Source organism: Oncorhynchus mykiss, chromosome 25, assembly GCF_057628025.1.
Source record: "Oncorhynchus mykiss isolate SJ-2025 chromosome 25, ASM5762802v1, whole genome shotgun sequence".
Taxonomy (NCBI): domain Eukaryota; kingdom Metazoa; phylum Chordata; class Actinopteri; order Salmoniformes; family Salmonidae; genus Oncorhynchus; species Oncorhynchus mykiss.
In genome coordinates, this window is record NC_143046.1 from 49,839,110 (window position 1) to 49,857,273 (window position 18,164).

The 18,164-nt window shown below is 40.1% G+C and overlaps 1 protein-coding gene across 1 annotated transcript in view; it reads right to left on the reverse strand.

Moving 5' to 3' along the window:
* Window positions 1-18,164, reverse strand: part of alk (ALK receptor tyrosine kinase) — a 698,893-nt gene that overhangs the window by 147,068 nt on the left and 533,661 nt on the right. The gene's annotated exons all lie outside the window — the stretch shown is intronic.

Here is an 18,164-nt window from a genome sequence, read left to right on the forward strand (position 1 = left end):
TTTGTTAGTGACAAAGACAGTCATGGGTGGTAACTCTACAATTCAATCGAAAAGGCAAGGCACACTGGGAAATGATTGGAAGCTTGGCTTAGTGGGGGCATTAAATTGAAGTATACTTATTAAAAAAACTACATTTGTATTACGCATAGCAAGAGAGCACTCAGCTATTTAACCTATGTTATCCCATCGGTCACAATAGTGACCGTAAAAAAAACGTTTCCAGTTATAAGGCTCTATAAATGTCACTGAATGATGTATCAATGCATTTCCAGAAATTATTGGAAAAATCAAGGGTCTCAATGAAATATGTGCAGTGTCACATGTTTAGTGTAAATTGTCACATGACCAGAGCTGTTTACTTCCTGGTTGAGAAGAGGATGGCTGCATCAAAGCTCCCAAACAAAAGGTTAGGAATGGATGTTAACATAAAAATAGGACACTTTTTTTGTTTTGATATATGCATTTGCATTTGCAATTACTCAACTTTGTTCAGTGTGGTCATAGAATGTGTAAACATGTTGATGGCAACAATAGTGACAGGCTATTAGGTATACACATACTGATACACATACATAGGTCTTGTTCTACCTAACTTTCTACTCTGTTCTTTCTTTTAGTTTCACTTTGAGGCAAGTTCTGGATATGTTGGATCTAGGTGACTGCCCAGACAAGGCATGCAACATTGCAGTTATCCCTCAAAATAAGAAAGATGCTGTCGTGAGTGATTGTGATAGCGATGGATCAGATATGGACTCTGGACAGGCCATTTGCCAGCCAGGCTGTTGAATGCATATGCTGAACCTATGCAAACAGATCATGACAGGAACAACGTTATCAGTGATAATGACCTACCCCTCACCACCCACCCCCCCTCCACAACCTCCCCCACCCCCCTCCATTGTTGATAATGAAGAGCCAAGGGCCTCTACCCGTCAGAGGGTCCAGTCAGAAGAACCAAGGGCCTCTACAAGCCATAGGGTTCAGCCAGAAGAGCCAAGGGAAAGCTGCAGGTGGTCAAAAATAGAGATTGAGTGTTCAAATGATCGAAGAGGCCTGCCACTGATGTGATTCCAAAACACGTAGTATACAGCCCAAATATGCAAATGTTCGTCAAGAAACCACTGACGTACTACCTATGCATGTGAGAAATGCAAAGAGCCACTGCACTTTGAGTGCTTCAAGATATACCTTGGACAGTAGAAAAGGAGATAAGTGCGAATTAAAAAGGGCTGAAAAAGACAATAAAAGAAAAATAGAAAAGTCGATAAAGGGTGAGGAGAAGCAGTACAACGCAAGAAAAGAAAAAACAAAAAAGACAATCAAAATGACTGAAGTGTTTTTGGAAAAGGTCAATTGATTCAAGACATACTGTATGACAGGAAGTCTGACTGATCACAGTTTAAATAGTGATGCACAAACTAATCTTGCACTTGGTTCTGAAGCCTACCTCTATATATATATATATATACAGTAAATAAAAGCACTCATTGTGCTGTGGAGCTTTTATATATACATGTATAGTTGTATTTTGTTCAGTGTAGGCCTCTACTTGAATGCATGTTCTACAGGCTACCTCTATCCTAAATGTTACCTTTACGTTCAGTGGGAATGAATAACACGACTGCTATACAGTTGTTAGTGAATGTTGCACTAAAATGTCACAATGACAATGTTACAATGAATATTGCACTAAAGTACAAGTTCAAATGTTACAATAAAGTTACAATATTAATGTTTCAATATATGTTGCACTAAACTAACAATGTTACAATGAATATTGCACTAAAGTACAAGTTCAAATGTTACAATAAAGTTACAATATTAATGTTTCAATATATGTTGCACTAAAGTAACAATGTTACAATGTATGTTACAATAAAGTAACAATGTTGAAATACGTTGATGTTTTTTTTGTCTTTGCTCTCAGTATTCATATCGTGTTGTATAAAGGTTTTTGATGTGTTAAATAGTCACACTAGAATGTGACGGGGCATTCTAGAGGCAACGCTGGGGACTGCCAGTGACAGAGTTTTAAATGTGTAATTAACTGGGTTGAGATATATAAGAACTTTGATAACTGCATGGGAGAAATACGTTATTTTAGTATACGTAACATTATCCCACCAGTCACAATTGTGACCAACCATAAAACACACTTTTTCACCTACTTTCCCATTAATATTTTGAAAAATAATGATTGATTACTTCAAAGGGTTACTAATGACACTTGATTTGGATATTTTCATGTCTGGGAAAAATTTGGGATTAAATGGGTTAAGTTTCCTAACTAAAACAATTTTGGGTAATCGGTATCCTAAAAATGTTTGAGTAGGCAGAACTTATCCGGTATTACATTGGACACACTTTGCTGTTTACTTTAAAACCGCAGATAATCATAGCATTCACATGTAGATGTTGTAAAAGATACATTTAGAAGATAACTCCAGCTTCAATATTGTGACTTAAATGGTATTTTCTTCTTGCAGAGTTCAGTTTGGCGGACAGAAAATGTTACCCATAATGTTATCGATGTTGATACATGACTAAAAGTGCTTGAACTACTGAGGACATGGATGTAATGCAGAGACTAAAAAGTCCATCACACTAAATATCTCCAAAGATGTTTGTAGTGCCTCCTTTCATTGAGTGGTGGAGCAGTCAGTAAACCATACCAAATATATGCATGACACATAAGTAACTCAGGACCAGTACATACAGATGTAGGATCCATATATGACCATTATTGACGCAGTAAAATAATCCTGCAGCAACAGGATTATACATTTTTTTCCATTCACACTTTTCCGCCGATGTCATGTTGCTTGATCGGTGGTTAGACTATTAGCTGGCCAAAATTATGCTAAACTGTAATGGAAAACTGTAAATTAAAGAGCAATTTTGTGTTTTATTAAAAGTAATATACTCTAAAACATTTCACTGCATCATACTGTAAATTAAGGTGCATTGTGAGAAAGTGTTGTGGGCAGGGAAATAATTGTTGTATTTTGAATGATAATGAATTACCACCCCACGGAATACAGTACCTTGCCGTATTTAATGAATGCCAAAAACCTTTTATTGTTTAATGCTCTTTTAACATGTTTTGAGGAGTCCTATGGAAGAGACAATATTTGTTACACCCGTGATTGAGAACACTGTATAGTGCCCCGTCAATTAAAAATGTATATGTGATAGATTAGGGTTGCAGGAAGTCTTAAAGCTTATATGGTTGAGGCATTTGTCCATGTCCTTTTGGGCTGTTTTGACCTGTAGTCACTGTCAGTTTGGAAGCTTTGGTTAAGGCCTCTAGAAGTGCAATTATTTGTATTTACTATGGATCCCATCTTCCTGGGGTCCAGCAAAATTAAGGAGGTTATACAATTTTAAAAACATTACAATGCATTCAAAGATTTCCACCACAACTACATACAGTACCAGTCGAAAGTTTGGACATACCTACTCATTTCAGAGTTTTTCTTTCTTGTACTATTTTCTACATTGTAGAATAATAGGAAAGAAATCAAAACTATGAAATTACACATGGAACAATGTAGAAACCAAAAAAGTGCTAAACAAATCTAAATATATTTTATATTTGAGATTCTTCAAAGTAGCCACCCTTTGCCTTGATGACAGCTTTGCACACTCTTGCCATTTTCTCAACCAGCTTCATGAAGTAGTCACCTGGAATGCATTTCAATTAACAGGTGTTGCTTGTTAAAAGTTAATTTGTGGAATTTAATTCCTTCTTAATGCGTTTGAGCCAATCAGTTGTGTTGTGACAAGTTGGGGGTGGTATTCTGAAGATAGCCCTATTTGGTAAAAGACCAAGTCCATATTATGGCAATAACAGCTCAAATAAGCAAAGAGAAACATCAGTCCATCATTACTTCAAGACATGAAGGTCAGTCAATCAGGAACATTTCAAGAACTTTCAAAATGTATTCAAGTGCAGTCGGAGAAACCATCAAGCGCTACGATGAAACTGGCTCTCATGAGGCCCGCCACAGGAAAGGGAGACCCAGAGTTAGCTCTAATACAGAGGATAAGTTCATTAGAGTTAAATGCACCTCAGATTGAGTTCAAATAACAGACACATCTCAACATCAAAACTGTTCAGAGGAGACTACATGAATCAGGCCTTCATGGTCAAATTGTTGCAAGAAAACCACTACTAAATGACACCAATAAGAAGAAGAGAGTTGCTTGGGCCAGTAGCGCTTGAGATGGTTTGGGATGAATTGGACAGCATAGTGAAGAAAAGCAGCCAACAAGTGCTCAACATATGTGCAACTCCTTCAAAACTGTTGGAAAACCATTCCTCATGAAGCTTGTTGAGAGAATGCCAAGAGTGTGCAAAGCTATCATCGAGGCAAAGGGTGGCTACTTTGAAATATCTAAAATATAGCATGAACAGTATTTTGATTTGTTTAACACTTTTTTGCTTACTACATGATTCCATAGGTGTTACTTCATAGTTTTGATGTATTCACTACTATTCTACAATGTAGAAAATAGTACAACAAAAAGAAAAACCCTAAAACCCTAGAATGACGCTTTTTTTATGAACAGATTTCTACCCATCTTAGCTACTGTTGTATTAATATGTTTTGACCATGACAGTTTACAATCCTGTGTTACTACAAGCAGTTTAGTCACCTGAGGTTTAGGGATTAGTGAATGATTTGTCCCAAATACAATGCTTTTAGTTTTACAAATATTTAGGACTAACCTTGCCACCCACTCTGAAACTAACTGCAGCTCTTTGTGAAGTGTTGCAGTCATTTCAGTCGCTGTAGTAGCTGACGTGTATAGTGTTGACTCATCCGCATACGTAGACACACTGGCTTTACTCAAAGGGGCCTAGATAGCTGCCCTGGAGAACTCCTGATTCTACCTGGATTATGTTGGAGCGGCATCCATTACGCTCTGTGTTCTGTTAGAAAGGTAACTCTTTATCCACAATATAGCACCAAGTTTTTCCAGCTGCAGAGTACGACGAATAATGTTAAAAGCTGCAGTGAAGTCTAACAAAACACCCCCCACAATCTTTTTATCATCATTTTTTCTCAGCCAATCAGTCATTTATGTAAGTGCTGTGCTTGTTGAATGTCCTTCTCTATAAGCATGCTGAAAGTCTGTTGTCAATTTGTTTACTGTAAAATAGCATGTATCTGGTCAAACACAAAAGTCTGTTGATAGACAACAATACTTTGTTCACCTCTTCCACACTCACCTTTCAGAATTCAAAATGTTTTTTTGCTAATCTTGCCAATGAAAAAAATCATTAAAGTAGTTGGCAATATCAGTGGGTTGTGATGAATGATCCATCTGATTCAATAAATGAGGGAGCTAAGGTTGCCTTTTTCCCAAAATTGCAAGTGAATGAGTTAGGGTGATAAATAACTTGTGTGGCTTTGATGAATTAGATAATTTTGTGTCTTCTGAGTAGGAGACTAAGCTGCCTGACTAGAAAGCACTAACTGGCTGACTGAAGCTGGCCGTTTTTACAGTACCATAATATGAAAAACAGATGTTACTTACCATCGAGCTGCCTGTAAGCTACTATCAAATTCACCCTAACAATTTTCCAGTGTACATGAAAAGTGCAAATTAATGCAAACCCTGTGGCACAGGAAAATTATCAGCGACAACATAGTGATCAAATTAAGATCCTACATCTGTACACACATCCTTCACTGCAGACAACATACAGTTTCCTAAGACACACACACACAATCATCCTCTTAAGCAAAAGGCAAAACACACACACACAGACACACACCAACCATCCTCAAATACAACAATCTCTCCTATCCCCTCCCCACATCCATCCACCTTCCAGCATAGTACATTATATGGGCTCTGGGAAAAAGAAAGAGGGGATTTCTGCATTGATAGAGAATAAGCTTTGTTATAAGGGGCCAATGCTCCACTATATTCCATTGTTTTCACCTTTATTTAACTAGGCAAGTCAGTTAAGAACAAATTCTTATTTACAATGACGGCCAAGGAACAGTGGGTTAACCTCTCTTGGGTAGGGGGCAGTATTTTGAATTTTGGATGAATGAGGTGCCCAATGTAAACTGCCTGTTACTCAGGCCCAGAAGCTAGGATATGCATATGCATGGTAGTATTAGATAGAAAACAATCTAAAGTTTCCAAAACTGTTAACATATTGTCTGTGAGTATAACAGAAATGATGTGGCAGGTGAAAACCCGAGGAAAATCCATCCCGGAAGTGGGATTCTTTTGATGTGAATGCTTTTCTATTGAATGCCTATACAGTATCTAAATGGTTAGGACCCAGATTGCAGTTCCTATGGCTTCCACTAGATGTCAATGGTCTTTAGACATTGTTTCAGGCTTGTATTCTGAAAAATGCAGAGCTCGTTTGCATGAGTGACCGATTGCTTGCCGTTTGTTGTTTTTCCTTTTTATTGTATACGCTATTGTCCGGGTGAAATATGATCAATTATTTAGACAATAGACAACCTGAGGATTAATTATGTTTCACATGTTTCAATGAATTTAACCGGTACTATTAGGATGTATTCAACTGCATGTCGTGACCGCCTTTGATCCAGTGGATTACTGAACAAATCGCGCTAACAAAACTGAGTTTTTGGGACATAGAGAGGGACATAATCGAACAAAACAAACATTTATTGTGTAACAGGGACTCTTGTGACTGCGACCATATGAAGATCATCAAAGGTAAGTGATTAATTTTATGGCTATTTCTAACTTTCATGACTCCTCTACTTGAAAATGTTTGTATGATTTTGTAAGCGGGGCGCTGTCCTCAGATAATCGCATGGTATGCTTTTGCCGTAAAGCCTTTTTGAAATCTGACACAGCGGCTGGATTAACAAGGAGTTAATCTTTAAACCGATGTATAACACTTGTATTATTATGAATGTTTAATTTGACTATTTCTGTATTTTGAATTTGGTGCTCTGCAATTTCACCAGATGTTGGCTAGCGTCCCACCTGCCCATAAGAAGTTTTAACTGCCTTGTTCAGGGGCAGAATGACAGACTTTTACCTTGTCAGCTCGGGGATTCAATCTAGCATCCTTTCAGTTACTGGCCCAAAGCTCTAACCAGTAGGCTACCTGCCGCCCCAATAAGAAAGAAATTAATTAAATAAGGTAAAAAGCAGATAAGAGTTTACCCTGTATACAGCAGCCTTGAGAGGAATATTTTGTCAGGTTATGAATGGAATGGAAAAGGGCAAGGCCAACTAGCATGCATGTAGTGTGTGTGTGTGTGTGGGGGGGGGGGGGGGGGGGGGAGAGAAAGGCTTATTGCTTATTGACAACCTAACTTAGAACACATTCTACGCATGTTCTTATTTTGTTCATCCCTTTCTTCTATTTGAATTGAATTCATCCTTAACTGAAAAAGAATGGACTATGGTCAACTAAACACTACAAATGATCTATTCAAGAAAATCCATTCCACTGGCTAAATTATTACAATGTGAATCTCTCTTACAAGAATACACAAAATATGCCAAGATAGATTAGATATAATCGTATAATTTGTACGACATTACATTTACATAGTATTCTGTCTTGTGTGGAAGTGTATCTATTGAAGACCTCATATAAGCATTGCAAAGACTAATCTAAACATATATGATTCTAGATTTATGAATCTAATTCAGTGTGCATGCACTATAATACACATTTAATATCACATATTCTCACGAAATTGGAAAATAATTTGAATGCTAAAGTGTCTCTTTATTATGATATGAACAGAACCACTGAATATCATCACTCAAACATCTAAATCGAATGAATAGTGTGTCAATCGGTGCCCTGGCTTTCCCTTCCATATAAATAAGTAATGCGTTATAGAAATTATGATTATATACACACTCGCGTCATCTGAACAGACAGCTGATAATATTTCTCATTATGACTCTGAGGCTGCGTCCCAAATGACACCCTATTCCCAACATAGCGCGCTACTTTTGACCAGAGCCCTATGGGCCCTGGTTTGAAAGTAGTGCACTACAAAGGGAATAGAGTGCAATTTGAAAGTCAAACTCAGAAGGGAACGTAATGATAGTGACCACAGTGCTTTAAACCAACTGACCTTTGAGGCTCTGTGTACTCCCGCATTTCTCAAAAAGCCCATCCATTAACCACAATGTATCCTCATTGTACCGAAACAAAAACGGACAGATGGCTCTGTAGGCTAGACTTCTGCCCTTTGCCAATTAATCAAATACATTTCATCATACTATTACTATACTGTGTGTGAATATATAAACTCAGCAAAAAAAATAAACGTCCTCACTGTCAACTGTAAATATTTGTATGAACATAACAAGATTCAACACCTGAGACATAAACTGAACAAGTTCCACAGACATGTTACTAACAGAAATGTAATAATGTGTCCCTGAACAAAGGGGGTTCAAAATCAAAAGCAACAGTCAGCATCTGGTGTGGCCACCAGTTGCATTAAGTACTACAGTGCATCTCCTCCTTATGGACTGCACAAGATTTGCCATGTCTTGCTGTGAGATGTTATCTCACCCTTCCAATGAGGTACCTGCAAGTTCCCAGACATCTTTTGGGGAGAATGGCCCTAGCCATCACCCTCTGATCTAACAGGTCCCAGACGTGCTCAAATGGATTGCCATCTGGGCTCTTCGCTGGCCATGGCAGAACACTGACATTCCTGTCTTGCAGGAAATCACTCACAGAACGAGCAGTATGGCTGGTGGCATTGTCATGCTGGAGGGTCATTGCAGGATGAGCCTGCAAGAAGGGTACCACATGAGGGAGGAGGAAGTCTTCCCTGTAACGCACAGTGTTGAGATTGCCTGCAATGACAACAAGCCTAGTCCACTGATGCTGTGACACACCGCCTCAGACCATGACGGACCCTCCACCACCAAATCAAACCCGCTCCAGAGTACAGGCCTCGGTGAAACGTTCATTCCTTTGATGATAAATTGGAATCCGACCATCACCCCTGGTGAGACAAAACCGTGACCTGTCAGTGAAGAGCACTTTCTACCGGTCCTGTCTGGTCCAGCGACGGTGGGTTTGTGCCCATAGGTGACGTTGTTTCCGGTGATGTCTGGTGAAAACTTGCCTTACAACAGGCCTACAAGCCCGCAGTCCAGCTTCTCTCAGCCTATTGCAGACAGTCTAAGCACTGATAGAGGGATTGTGTGTTCCTGGTGTAAGTCGGGCAGTTGTTGTTGTCATCCTGTACCTGTCCCACAGGTGTGATGTTCGGATGTACCGATCTTGTGCAGGTGTTGTTACACGTGGTCTGCCACTGCAAGGACGATCAGTGGTCCGCCCTATCTCTCTGTAGCACTTTCTTAGACATCTCACAGTATGGACATTGCAATTTATTGCCCTGGCCACATCTGCAGTACGCATGCCTCCTTGCAGCATGCCAAAGGCACTTTCACGCAGATAAGCAGGGACCCTGGGCATCTTTCTTTTGGTGTTTTTCAGAGACAGTAGAAAGGCCTCTTTAGTGTCCTAGGTTTTCATAACTGTGACCTTAATTGCCTACTGTATGTAATCAGTGTGTCTTACTGACCGTTCCACAGATGCATGTTCATTAATTGTTTATGGTTAATTGAACAAGCATGGGAAACAGTGTTTAAACACTTTACAATGAAGATCTGTGAAGTTACAGTATTCAGATTTTTACAAATTATCTTTGAAAACCGGGTCCTGAAAAAGGGACGTTTCTTTTTTTTGCTGAGTTTATATGCACTGTATTTAAAATCATATTTTACAGGGTATTTATTTTTGGCTCACGCAGTCTCGCTCTGTTTGTGGTAATTTGGCAGGATGGGGTTGTTAAGGTCATTACTGTATTGACCATGTTTGTTATGCCTGTCTCTCTTTTGCATTAGCTTTTTATCCGTTCACATTCGCTTGTGGGGTATGGGTCCAATGTCATTGACTAACGTGCTAGGAAGATAAACTCTTGCCCACCATCTTGTGTCTATGGTAACAACAGTGCAGTATATGGCTGGTATAGTAGGTCATGGTAGATAAATATCATAATATGCTAGGCCAGAGTGTCTTTGGGTGTTCAAGTCAACGTAAAGGCGGGCACATGACTGAACACGCACACACAGTCTTGTACAACTAACCTTGTGGGGACACACAATTCAGTCCCATTCAAAATCATTTTTCCCTAACCCCTAAACCTAACCCACTAATTCTAACCTTAACCCTAAACCCCCTAGAAATAGCATTTGACCTCGTGGGGACTAACAAAATGCCCCCATATTGGTCACATTTTTGTTTGTTTACTATTTTTTGGGGGACTTCTGGTCCCAGTGTTGATGTTTCAGTGTAACATTTCTGGTGTTGATTCAGGTGTTAAATTCTGTAAGAGTGAAATTAACAATCAGTGGTGTAAAATAACCCTTCTGTAATTTTCCTGCGTTTATTTTCCAAACACAGTGATACCGAGGTCCCCTTGTTACATACTGTATGGTAGCAGTGACATTGCTGATGAAAACAACTGATGTTTGCTTAGTTAGGTACCTCAACATGTAAATATTAATTATTTCCATTGACAGTCTTTATGCAACACTGCATGTAGTATCAATCAATCAGATGTGAATTTTACTGTAAACTGTACAGAAATTTTACTGTAAACTTTAAAAGTCTGGCAGAATCAACTTACATCTACAATAAAGTCAATGACATCAACATGGCTATAACACACCAATTCTAGGTTCAAATCCTATAACTCAAAAGGGTTAACCATCAAGACAGGAGTCCCAGACAGTATATCTTTTAATGTAACATCAAACTATTTGGACTATAGAGTATAATAGAGGTTTTTCACAGATTCAAGCTAAATGCATACTAAAATCCACGACAGCAACACTATAATTGGTTATAGCACAACAATTCTAGGTTCAAGTCCCAGTAACTCAAAGGTGTTAACTACACAGTACATATTTGAGTTAATACAAAAACTGTTTTATGTGAAATATTACCTTTTGTCTGAAGTAAAAAAAAATCCAGAAAATTCAAAAGCTAATTTGAGCTATATACTAACAAGGCTTTTCAGCATAAGCAGCTTGTCACGACTTCCGCCGAAGTCGGTCCCTCTCCTTGTTCGGGCGGCGTTCGGCGGTCGACGTCACCGGCCTTCTAGCCATAGCCAATCCACTTTTCATTTGTTTTGTCTTTGTTTTACACACCTGGTTTCAATTCCCCAATTACTTGTTCATTATTTAACCCTCTGTCCCCCCATGATTTTTGTGACTGATTGTTTGTATGTATTCGGTCCGTTATTGTGGGCTAAGTTTATTGTGTTGATTATATTCGAATTCTTGAGTAAAGTACGCTCATTACTCAATTCGTATGTCCTGCGCCTGACTCTTCCACACCAGCTATACACAGGGCGATTACAGAATCACTCACCCGAAGAATGGAGTCAGCAGGAGCAGACGCCCTCCCTGTTGCAGTGGAGGAGCACGATCAGCAGCACGCGTCCATGTTGCAACATCTGGGCACCGCTATGGATCGCGTGCTGCAGACAATGGATTGTTTGGAGAAAGGAGGTTTCCCAGCGCCTCCACCAGCCCCACTACAGCAGGTCCGACTGTCCACCCCTCCTTCACTCGATCCCAGAGGGATTCGCCTTGCGCTCCCGAGGGAGTATGATGGGACTGCTGCCGGATGAAAGGGGTGTGTACTACAGCTGGAGCTTTACCTGGCGACTGTCCACACGGCTCCTTCGGGGCGTGAGTGCGTGTCCGCCCTCGTCTCCTGCCTCTCAGGCAAAGCCCTGGAGTGGACCAACGCCGCGTAGTGTGAAGGAGACGCGGCATTGGACCATTATGCAGAGTTTACCCGCCGCTTTTGGGCAGTGTTCGACCACCCGCCTGAGGGTCGAGCGTCTGTTCCACCTGAGGCAGGGGACGAGGAGCGCGCAGGATATTGCCTTGGACTTCCGGACCCTAGCCGCCAGCACGGGATGGAATGGCAGGGCCCTGATCGATCACCACTGGTGCAGTCTGAGCGAGGACGTCCGTCGAGAGTTGGCCTGCCGAAACACCAACCTCACATTGGACCAGCTGGTCCGCGAATGTCCGGATAGGGGCCTGTCAGTTCCATCCCCCAGCACCTCCGCTCCGGCGCCCAAGGAGCTGGGAGGTGCTGTACTTAGGGTGACCGGAGGAGGGCCCATTCCATGCACCACCTGTGGCCGCAGAGGGCACACTGCTGGTCGGTGCTGGGGGGGTTCCTCAGGGAGTCGAGGCAGCAAACAGAGCATGATCGTGTCATCACAGGTGAGTCGGAACCAGGCTCACCCAGAGCCCCCTGTTCCTCACATGTATGTGTTTATTTCATTTCCTGAGTTTTCCCCGCATTCCCAGCATAAGGCGCTAGTAGATTCAGGCGCAGCTGGGAATTTTATAGACCGTTCATTTGCCCATAGTTTAGGGATCCCATTGTTCCTGTGGATATGCCCTTCCCTGGGCACGCCCTAGATAGTCGACCATTAGGGCCAGGGCTGTTTAGGGAGGCCACCGCTCCACTAGAAATGGTTACGCAGGAGGGTCACAAGGAGAGAATCAGTCTCTTCCTTATTGATTCTCCTGCGTTTCCCGTGGTGCTGGGCTTACCCTGGTTGGCCCACTATTTCGTGGCAAAGGGCTCTTAAGGGGTGGTCACGAGAGTGGTCAGGGATGTGTGTGGGGGTTTCCCATCGGTGCGACTATGGTGGAAAGTCCAGACCAGGTCTCCACCGTGCGCATCCCCTCAGAATATGCCAATTTGGCTCTCACCTTCTGTAAGAAGGGGGTGACTAAATTACCACCTCATCGATGGGGGGATTGTGTGATAAATCTACTGGTAGACGCAGCACTTCCCAGGAGTAACGTGTATCCTCTGTCACAGGAGGAGATGGTGGCTATGGAACTAACACTGCAGATAGCAATACTGGGTGATTTGCAAAGCCATAGTCAATGAATCAATAATTTAATAAATATTTGAGCAAAACATTTTATTTTTCATTTACAATCTGTAGAAGCTATGAGAATAGAAAGGTTCAGTACCTTTGTCAAGAATCACAGCACAGTTGAAAAATATATGGCATATAGAAATCCAAAATGGATGTTGTTGAGCGATAGATGGGAGGGGTTGAATGGAGCTGAGGATGGGACTAATAACAAGATAACCAATGTAAAACATACGTGGTCTGTAAAATGTATGTAGGTTCAGAAATTTTGTGAAATAACAGTTACAAATAGAAATCAAACTGGATGGACATTAGAAATAGAGGAAGGACGAAAACAAACAAAATATAACTATTATAAAATAGATTGTGTCTGTAAAAAGTGTATGTATAAACTGACGGTAGAAGCCTAAGTGTTGTTGTTTATTAGTCTACTCGAATTGGGGGGAAGGGTGGTAGGGTTACCGGGGAATAATAAAGGTATAGTAAAAAAAAAAGTATGTGTCTATATAGGTGTGTGTATGTATATATAGTCGTGTATATACAGACGTGGCCAAAAGTTTTGAGAATGACACAAATATTCATTTTCACAAAGTTTGCTGCTTCAGTGTCTTATTATATATATTTTTGTCAGATGTCAACATGGAATAATGAAGTATAATTATAAGCATTTCATAAGTGTCAAAGGCTTTAATTGACAATTACATGAAGTTGATGCAGAGTCAATATTTGCAGTGGTGACCATTATTTTTCAAGACCTCTGCAATTAGCCCTGGCAAGGCTGTCAATTAACTTCTGGGCCACATCCTGACTGATGGCAGCCCATTCTTGCATAATCAATTCTTGGGGTTTGTCAAAATTTGTGGGGTTTTGTTTGTCCACCCGCCTCTTGAGGATTGACCACAAGTTCTCAATGGGGAGTTTCCTGGCCATGGACCAAAAAAAGAAATTGATGTTTTGATACCTGAGCCACATACTTTTCATATTTCTGACTTTCGTGTCGCAACTCCCTGGTTGAAAATGATTTGTTATGCATTTGTGTGCTGGATGCAGTCCTCAGATAATGGCATGGTTTGCTTTCGCCGTAAAGCTTTTTTGAAATCTGACACCTTGGCTGGATTAACAAGTGAAGCTTTATATTGATGTATTGGACATGTGATTTCATGAGTTTAATATTTATAGTAATTTAATTTGAATTTTTGCCATCTGCCATTTCACCGTATGTTAGCCAGGTGGGACGCCACCATCCCACCTATCTCAAAGAAGTTTAAGAAGGAAAGAAATTCAACAAATGAACTTTTAACAAGGTACACCTGTTAATTTAATGCATTCCAGGTGACTATCTCATGAAGCTGGCTGAGAGAATGCCAAGAGTGTGCAAAGCTGTCATTAGGGCAAAGGGTGAATACTATGAATAATCTAAAATATATTTTGATTTGTTTAACACTTTTTTAGTCAATGTAGAGAATAGTACAAATAAAGATAATCCCTTGAATGAGCAGGTGTGTCTGTCATGTTGTGAAATGATTGGAGACAGGTGCAGGAATACGTAATAGGGGTTTTATTTTCTCCACACTAACAAAAGAGCGAGGTGTAAACCTCTACTTAATACACGGGGCCCGTAAAACAAGTGCACAATAACACGTAGCATGAAAGCGGATACAATAGGACAGGTACTCACACGACCAACGGACATGGTAACAATATACAGTATAAACATACTAATCAGGGGGAATGGGAACCAGGTGTGTGTAATAAGACAAGACAGTCCGGGGTTGGTGGTAATGAATCCAGTTCAATGACGCCTTGAAGGCCGGTGATGTAGACCCCGGAGCTGGTGAACGAAATGAGCAGCAGTACCAGGGGGGATCCGTGACAGTGTCCAAACTTTTTACAGGTACTGTATGTACAGAAATCAAATGAATATGCAACCATTTATAAAAAAACATAATTAGCATGAGAAGCAAAAACAGTATATTACTTACTGATGAAAAAGTGAATTTTTTCCTTAGGCGCTGGAATCTAAATTGTGCTCACTCAGAGTTCTCATCCATTAGTTCTGTGTCACTCTCCAGGTCAATTTCTGCATAATCTTATCCAAATGTGTATATTTGGATTTCGATTTAGCTTATCCACTTTTAGTAGCCATGTTGTACTTTCAGTTTTTAGAAAAGTTTGTAGAAGAAAGTGAACCGCTGCATAAATTAATTGTCCCTGCATCCAGTCGATTTTCAATTGAGATTGAATTGTGTTACGCAGAGCTCTAGCATAACAGCCGTTTGTCATACAAAGGGGCGATCACATGCTCATGGAAAGCCCAGCTCATTGGCTGTCGAGTTAGCTATATTTCAAAACGATAGGTGGTCATTGGACCAGAAACTGTCAATCAAGTGAACACCGCCCGTCTCATTGGTGCGTAATGATAGCTGACCTTCATGTGATAATTGATGTGTTGTGTAGCCAATACGTAATGTAGAATGATTCAACAAAGTGTTTTGTTTGCCTTCTAGTGTTTGAGGATTGCACAGAACCTGAACTTGACTGGGTGAGACAAGGTTTAGCTGATTTAGATTTCATAAATTGTTTTGTTGCAAGTTGAAAGAGTTTGAATTCATGCGAAACGCTGTATAGAACATGGATCATGTTAGGATATAAAAATTGATTTTATCAAACAAAACTACGCTGTATTTTATCTCTGGGACCGTCAGGATGACATATCAGAGCAAGATTACTGAATGCAAGTACATTATTTACTGTCTGAGGTGAAAGTATCAAACCCGTTGACTTGATACAAGTTTGTTGTTGTGCACTATCCTCAAACAATAGTATGGTATTTTGTCACTGTAATAGCAAATGTAAATTGCAGTTAGATAAACAATTTAAGCTTTCTGACGGTAAGTTAGCTGTTGTTTACAATGCCATTCTAGTCAATTATTGCATATTGAGCAGCAACTGTCCCGATTTTGGGATTCTGATCCAGTAGAGGTTTTAAATCGTCAGATGTAGACGTTGTCACACTAAGGAGCCAAAACGTCTGACAATCATTTACAATTTAAGAATTTGCCCACGACTTCAATATGTTGTCTGGGATGGCAAAATTGTAGTCTGCAAAGGGCTTAAGTAGTTTGAGTCAATCAGTACTGACTTACAATCTCATTATGATGAATCGTTCATTTTTAATTGCAGATTGGTTTGTTCATTGTTTGTAGATAGTGTTAGTGTATGGTTTACAGTTAACTGATTTACGGTTATGCCTTCTCTCTCTGTGTGTGTGTGTGTGTGTGTGTGTGTGTGTGTGTGTGTGTGTGTGTGTGTGTGTGTGTGTGTGTGTGTGTGTGTGTGTGGATGGATGGATGGATGGATGGATGGATGCATTCACAGACAGTGATCAACATATTGGGGGTGAACTGGGAGCACAGTGCTGTAGCGGTGGGACAGAGGAGATGACAGAAAGGCCTTCGTCCTGAGCCCTACACTACGAATCAGGTTTGAGGGGTTTGCGAGGTGACTTTGGTTAACTGAGTTCAATTCGGGATGAACGGCAGTGATGTAAAGTACTACAGAAGTCATTTTTGGGGGGTATTTGTACTTTACTGTTTATATTTCTGACAAGTTTATTTTCTTTAGGAATGTAGTGAAGTAAAACAATGTACTTTCTAGTCCATACATTTTTCCTGACACACAAAAGTACTTGTTACATTTTGAATGATTAGCAGGACATTAGTTTGTCAAATTCAAACATTTATCAAGAGAACATCCCTGGTCATCCCTACTGCCTCTGATCTGGCGGACTCCCTAAACACGTTTCATTTGTAAATAGTCAAATTGCCAGGGATAAAGGTTTAAAAAAACTTATATGGATTATATGTCTATGGCCACAACGCAACAAGCTGTTCCACAAGGAACGATAGGAATGGGAAAAATGCTTATGAATTGATAAGCACACCAAAGACAGCATTAATGATAACTTAAAGTTATTCGGAAAGTATTCAGACTTTTTCCACATTTTGATATGTTACAGCCTTATTCTAAAATGTATAAAACATTTAAAGAATCCTCAATTATCACACAACACCCCAAGTTTCAGTGTTGCTACAGTTTGCAAACAAAGTAATTGTGACACTATTTATGTCATAGAGATGGGCATATCCAGTCGTCGGAATGTCATTACTTTAAAATGAGGTGTGTTAGCTGGGGCTGGGGAATAGTGTGACACCAATCAGGCCCCAGAGATTTGGAGTACCACGATGAGGATGACCAGATGAAGATGGAATCAACAGACTGAATACAGATCTGATATAGGCTCTCCTGGACAGGTACCGTTTTGTAGGTTTGCTTCAACCCTCATCTAGTGCACCTGATTCTAATAACTAGCTGGTTGATAAATTAGAGGGTAACTCGAGGAGATCTGAGAATCCACCTATTCCTCCTACCCGTTCTCTTGTAACCTCTCTCCCTCCGTGTTTGGAGATTGGACTGAGAGGGATGGAAACACAGGCACCTTGCAGTTAATTAACACATTTTACAATGTGTGATGCATTCACCATTACATCATCATTTAAAATAAAGTGAATAATCGAATTAGCATAATACAAAAATCCCCATCAAAATACGTCAGTTTAAGCTAGAGATCTGTTTTTTTGCATTGGATGCTTGTCAATCCACTGTGTCAACAGATATTGCACTTCCGCAACTGTGGTGAAATGTTGCAGAGCTAGAGCAGTGTTTGTCAGTCCATGAGGCACCCAGAAAATTGGTGTTCTCGTGAAAACGTCTGTAACATGTCAGTTGTTTTGATCTAGGAAGCCCACAAGACTCACCTGAAGGTCCCCCTTTACCAGTTTAAAAAAATGAATGGAAGCACAGTGCATTCTGAAAGTATTCAGAACCCTTCCCTTTTTCCAAATGTTGTTACTTTACAGCCTTATTCTAAAATGGATGAAATACATTTTTTTTTTATCAATCTACACACAATACCCCATAATGACAAAGCAAAACCAGGTTTTTAGAATTTTTTGCAAATTTATAAAAATGTTGTTATGAGATTCAAAATTGAGCTCAGGTGAATCTTGTTTCCATTGACCAACCTTGACATGTTTTTACAACTTGATTGGAATCTACCTGTGGTAAATACAATTGATTGGACATGATTTGGAAAAGCACACACCTGTCTATAACAGGTCCCAC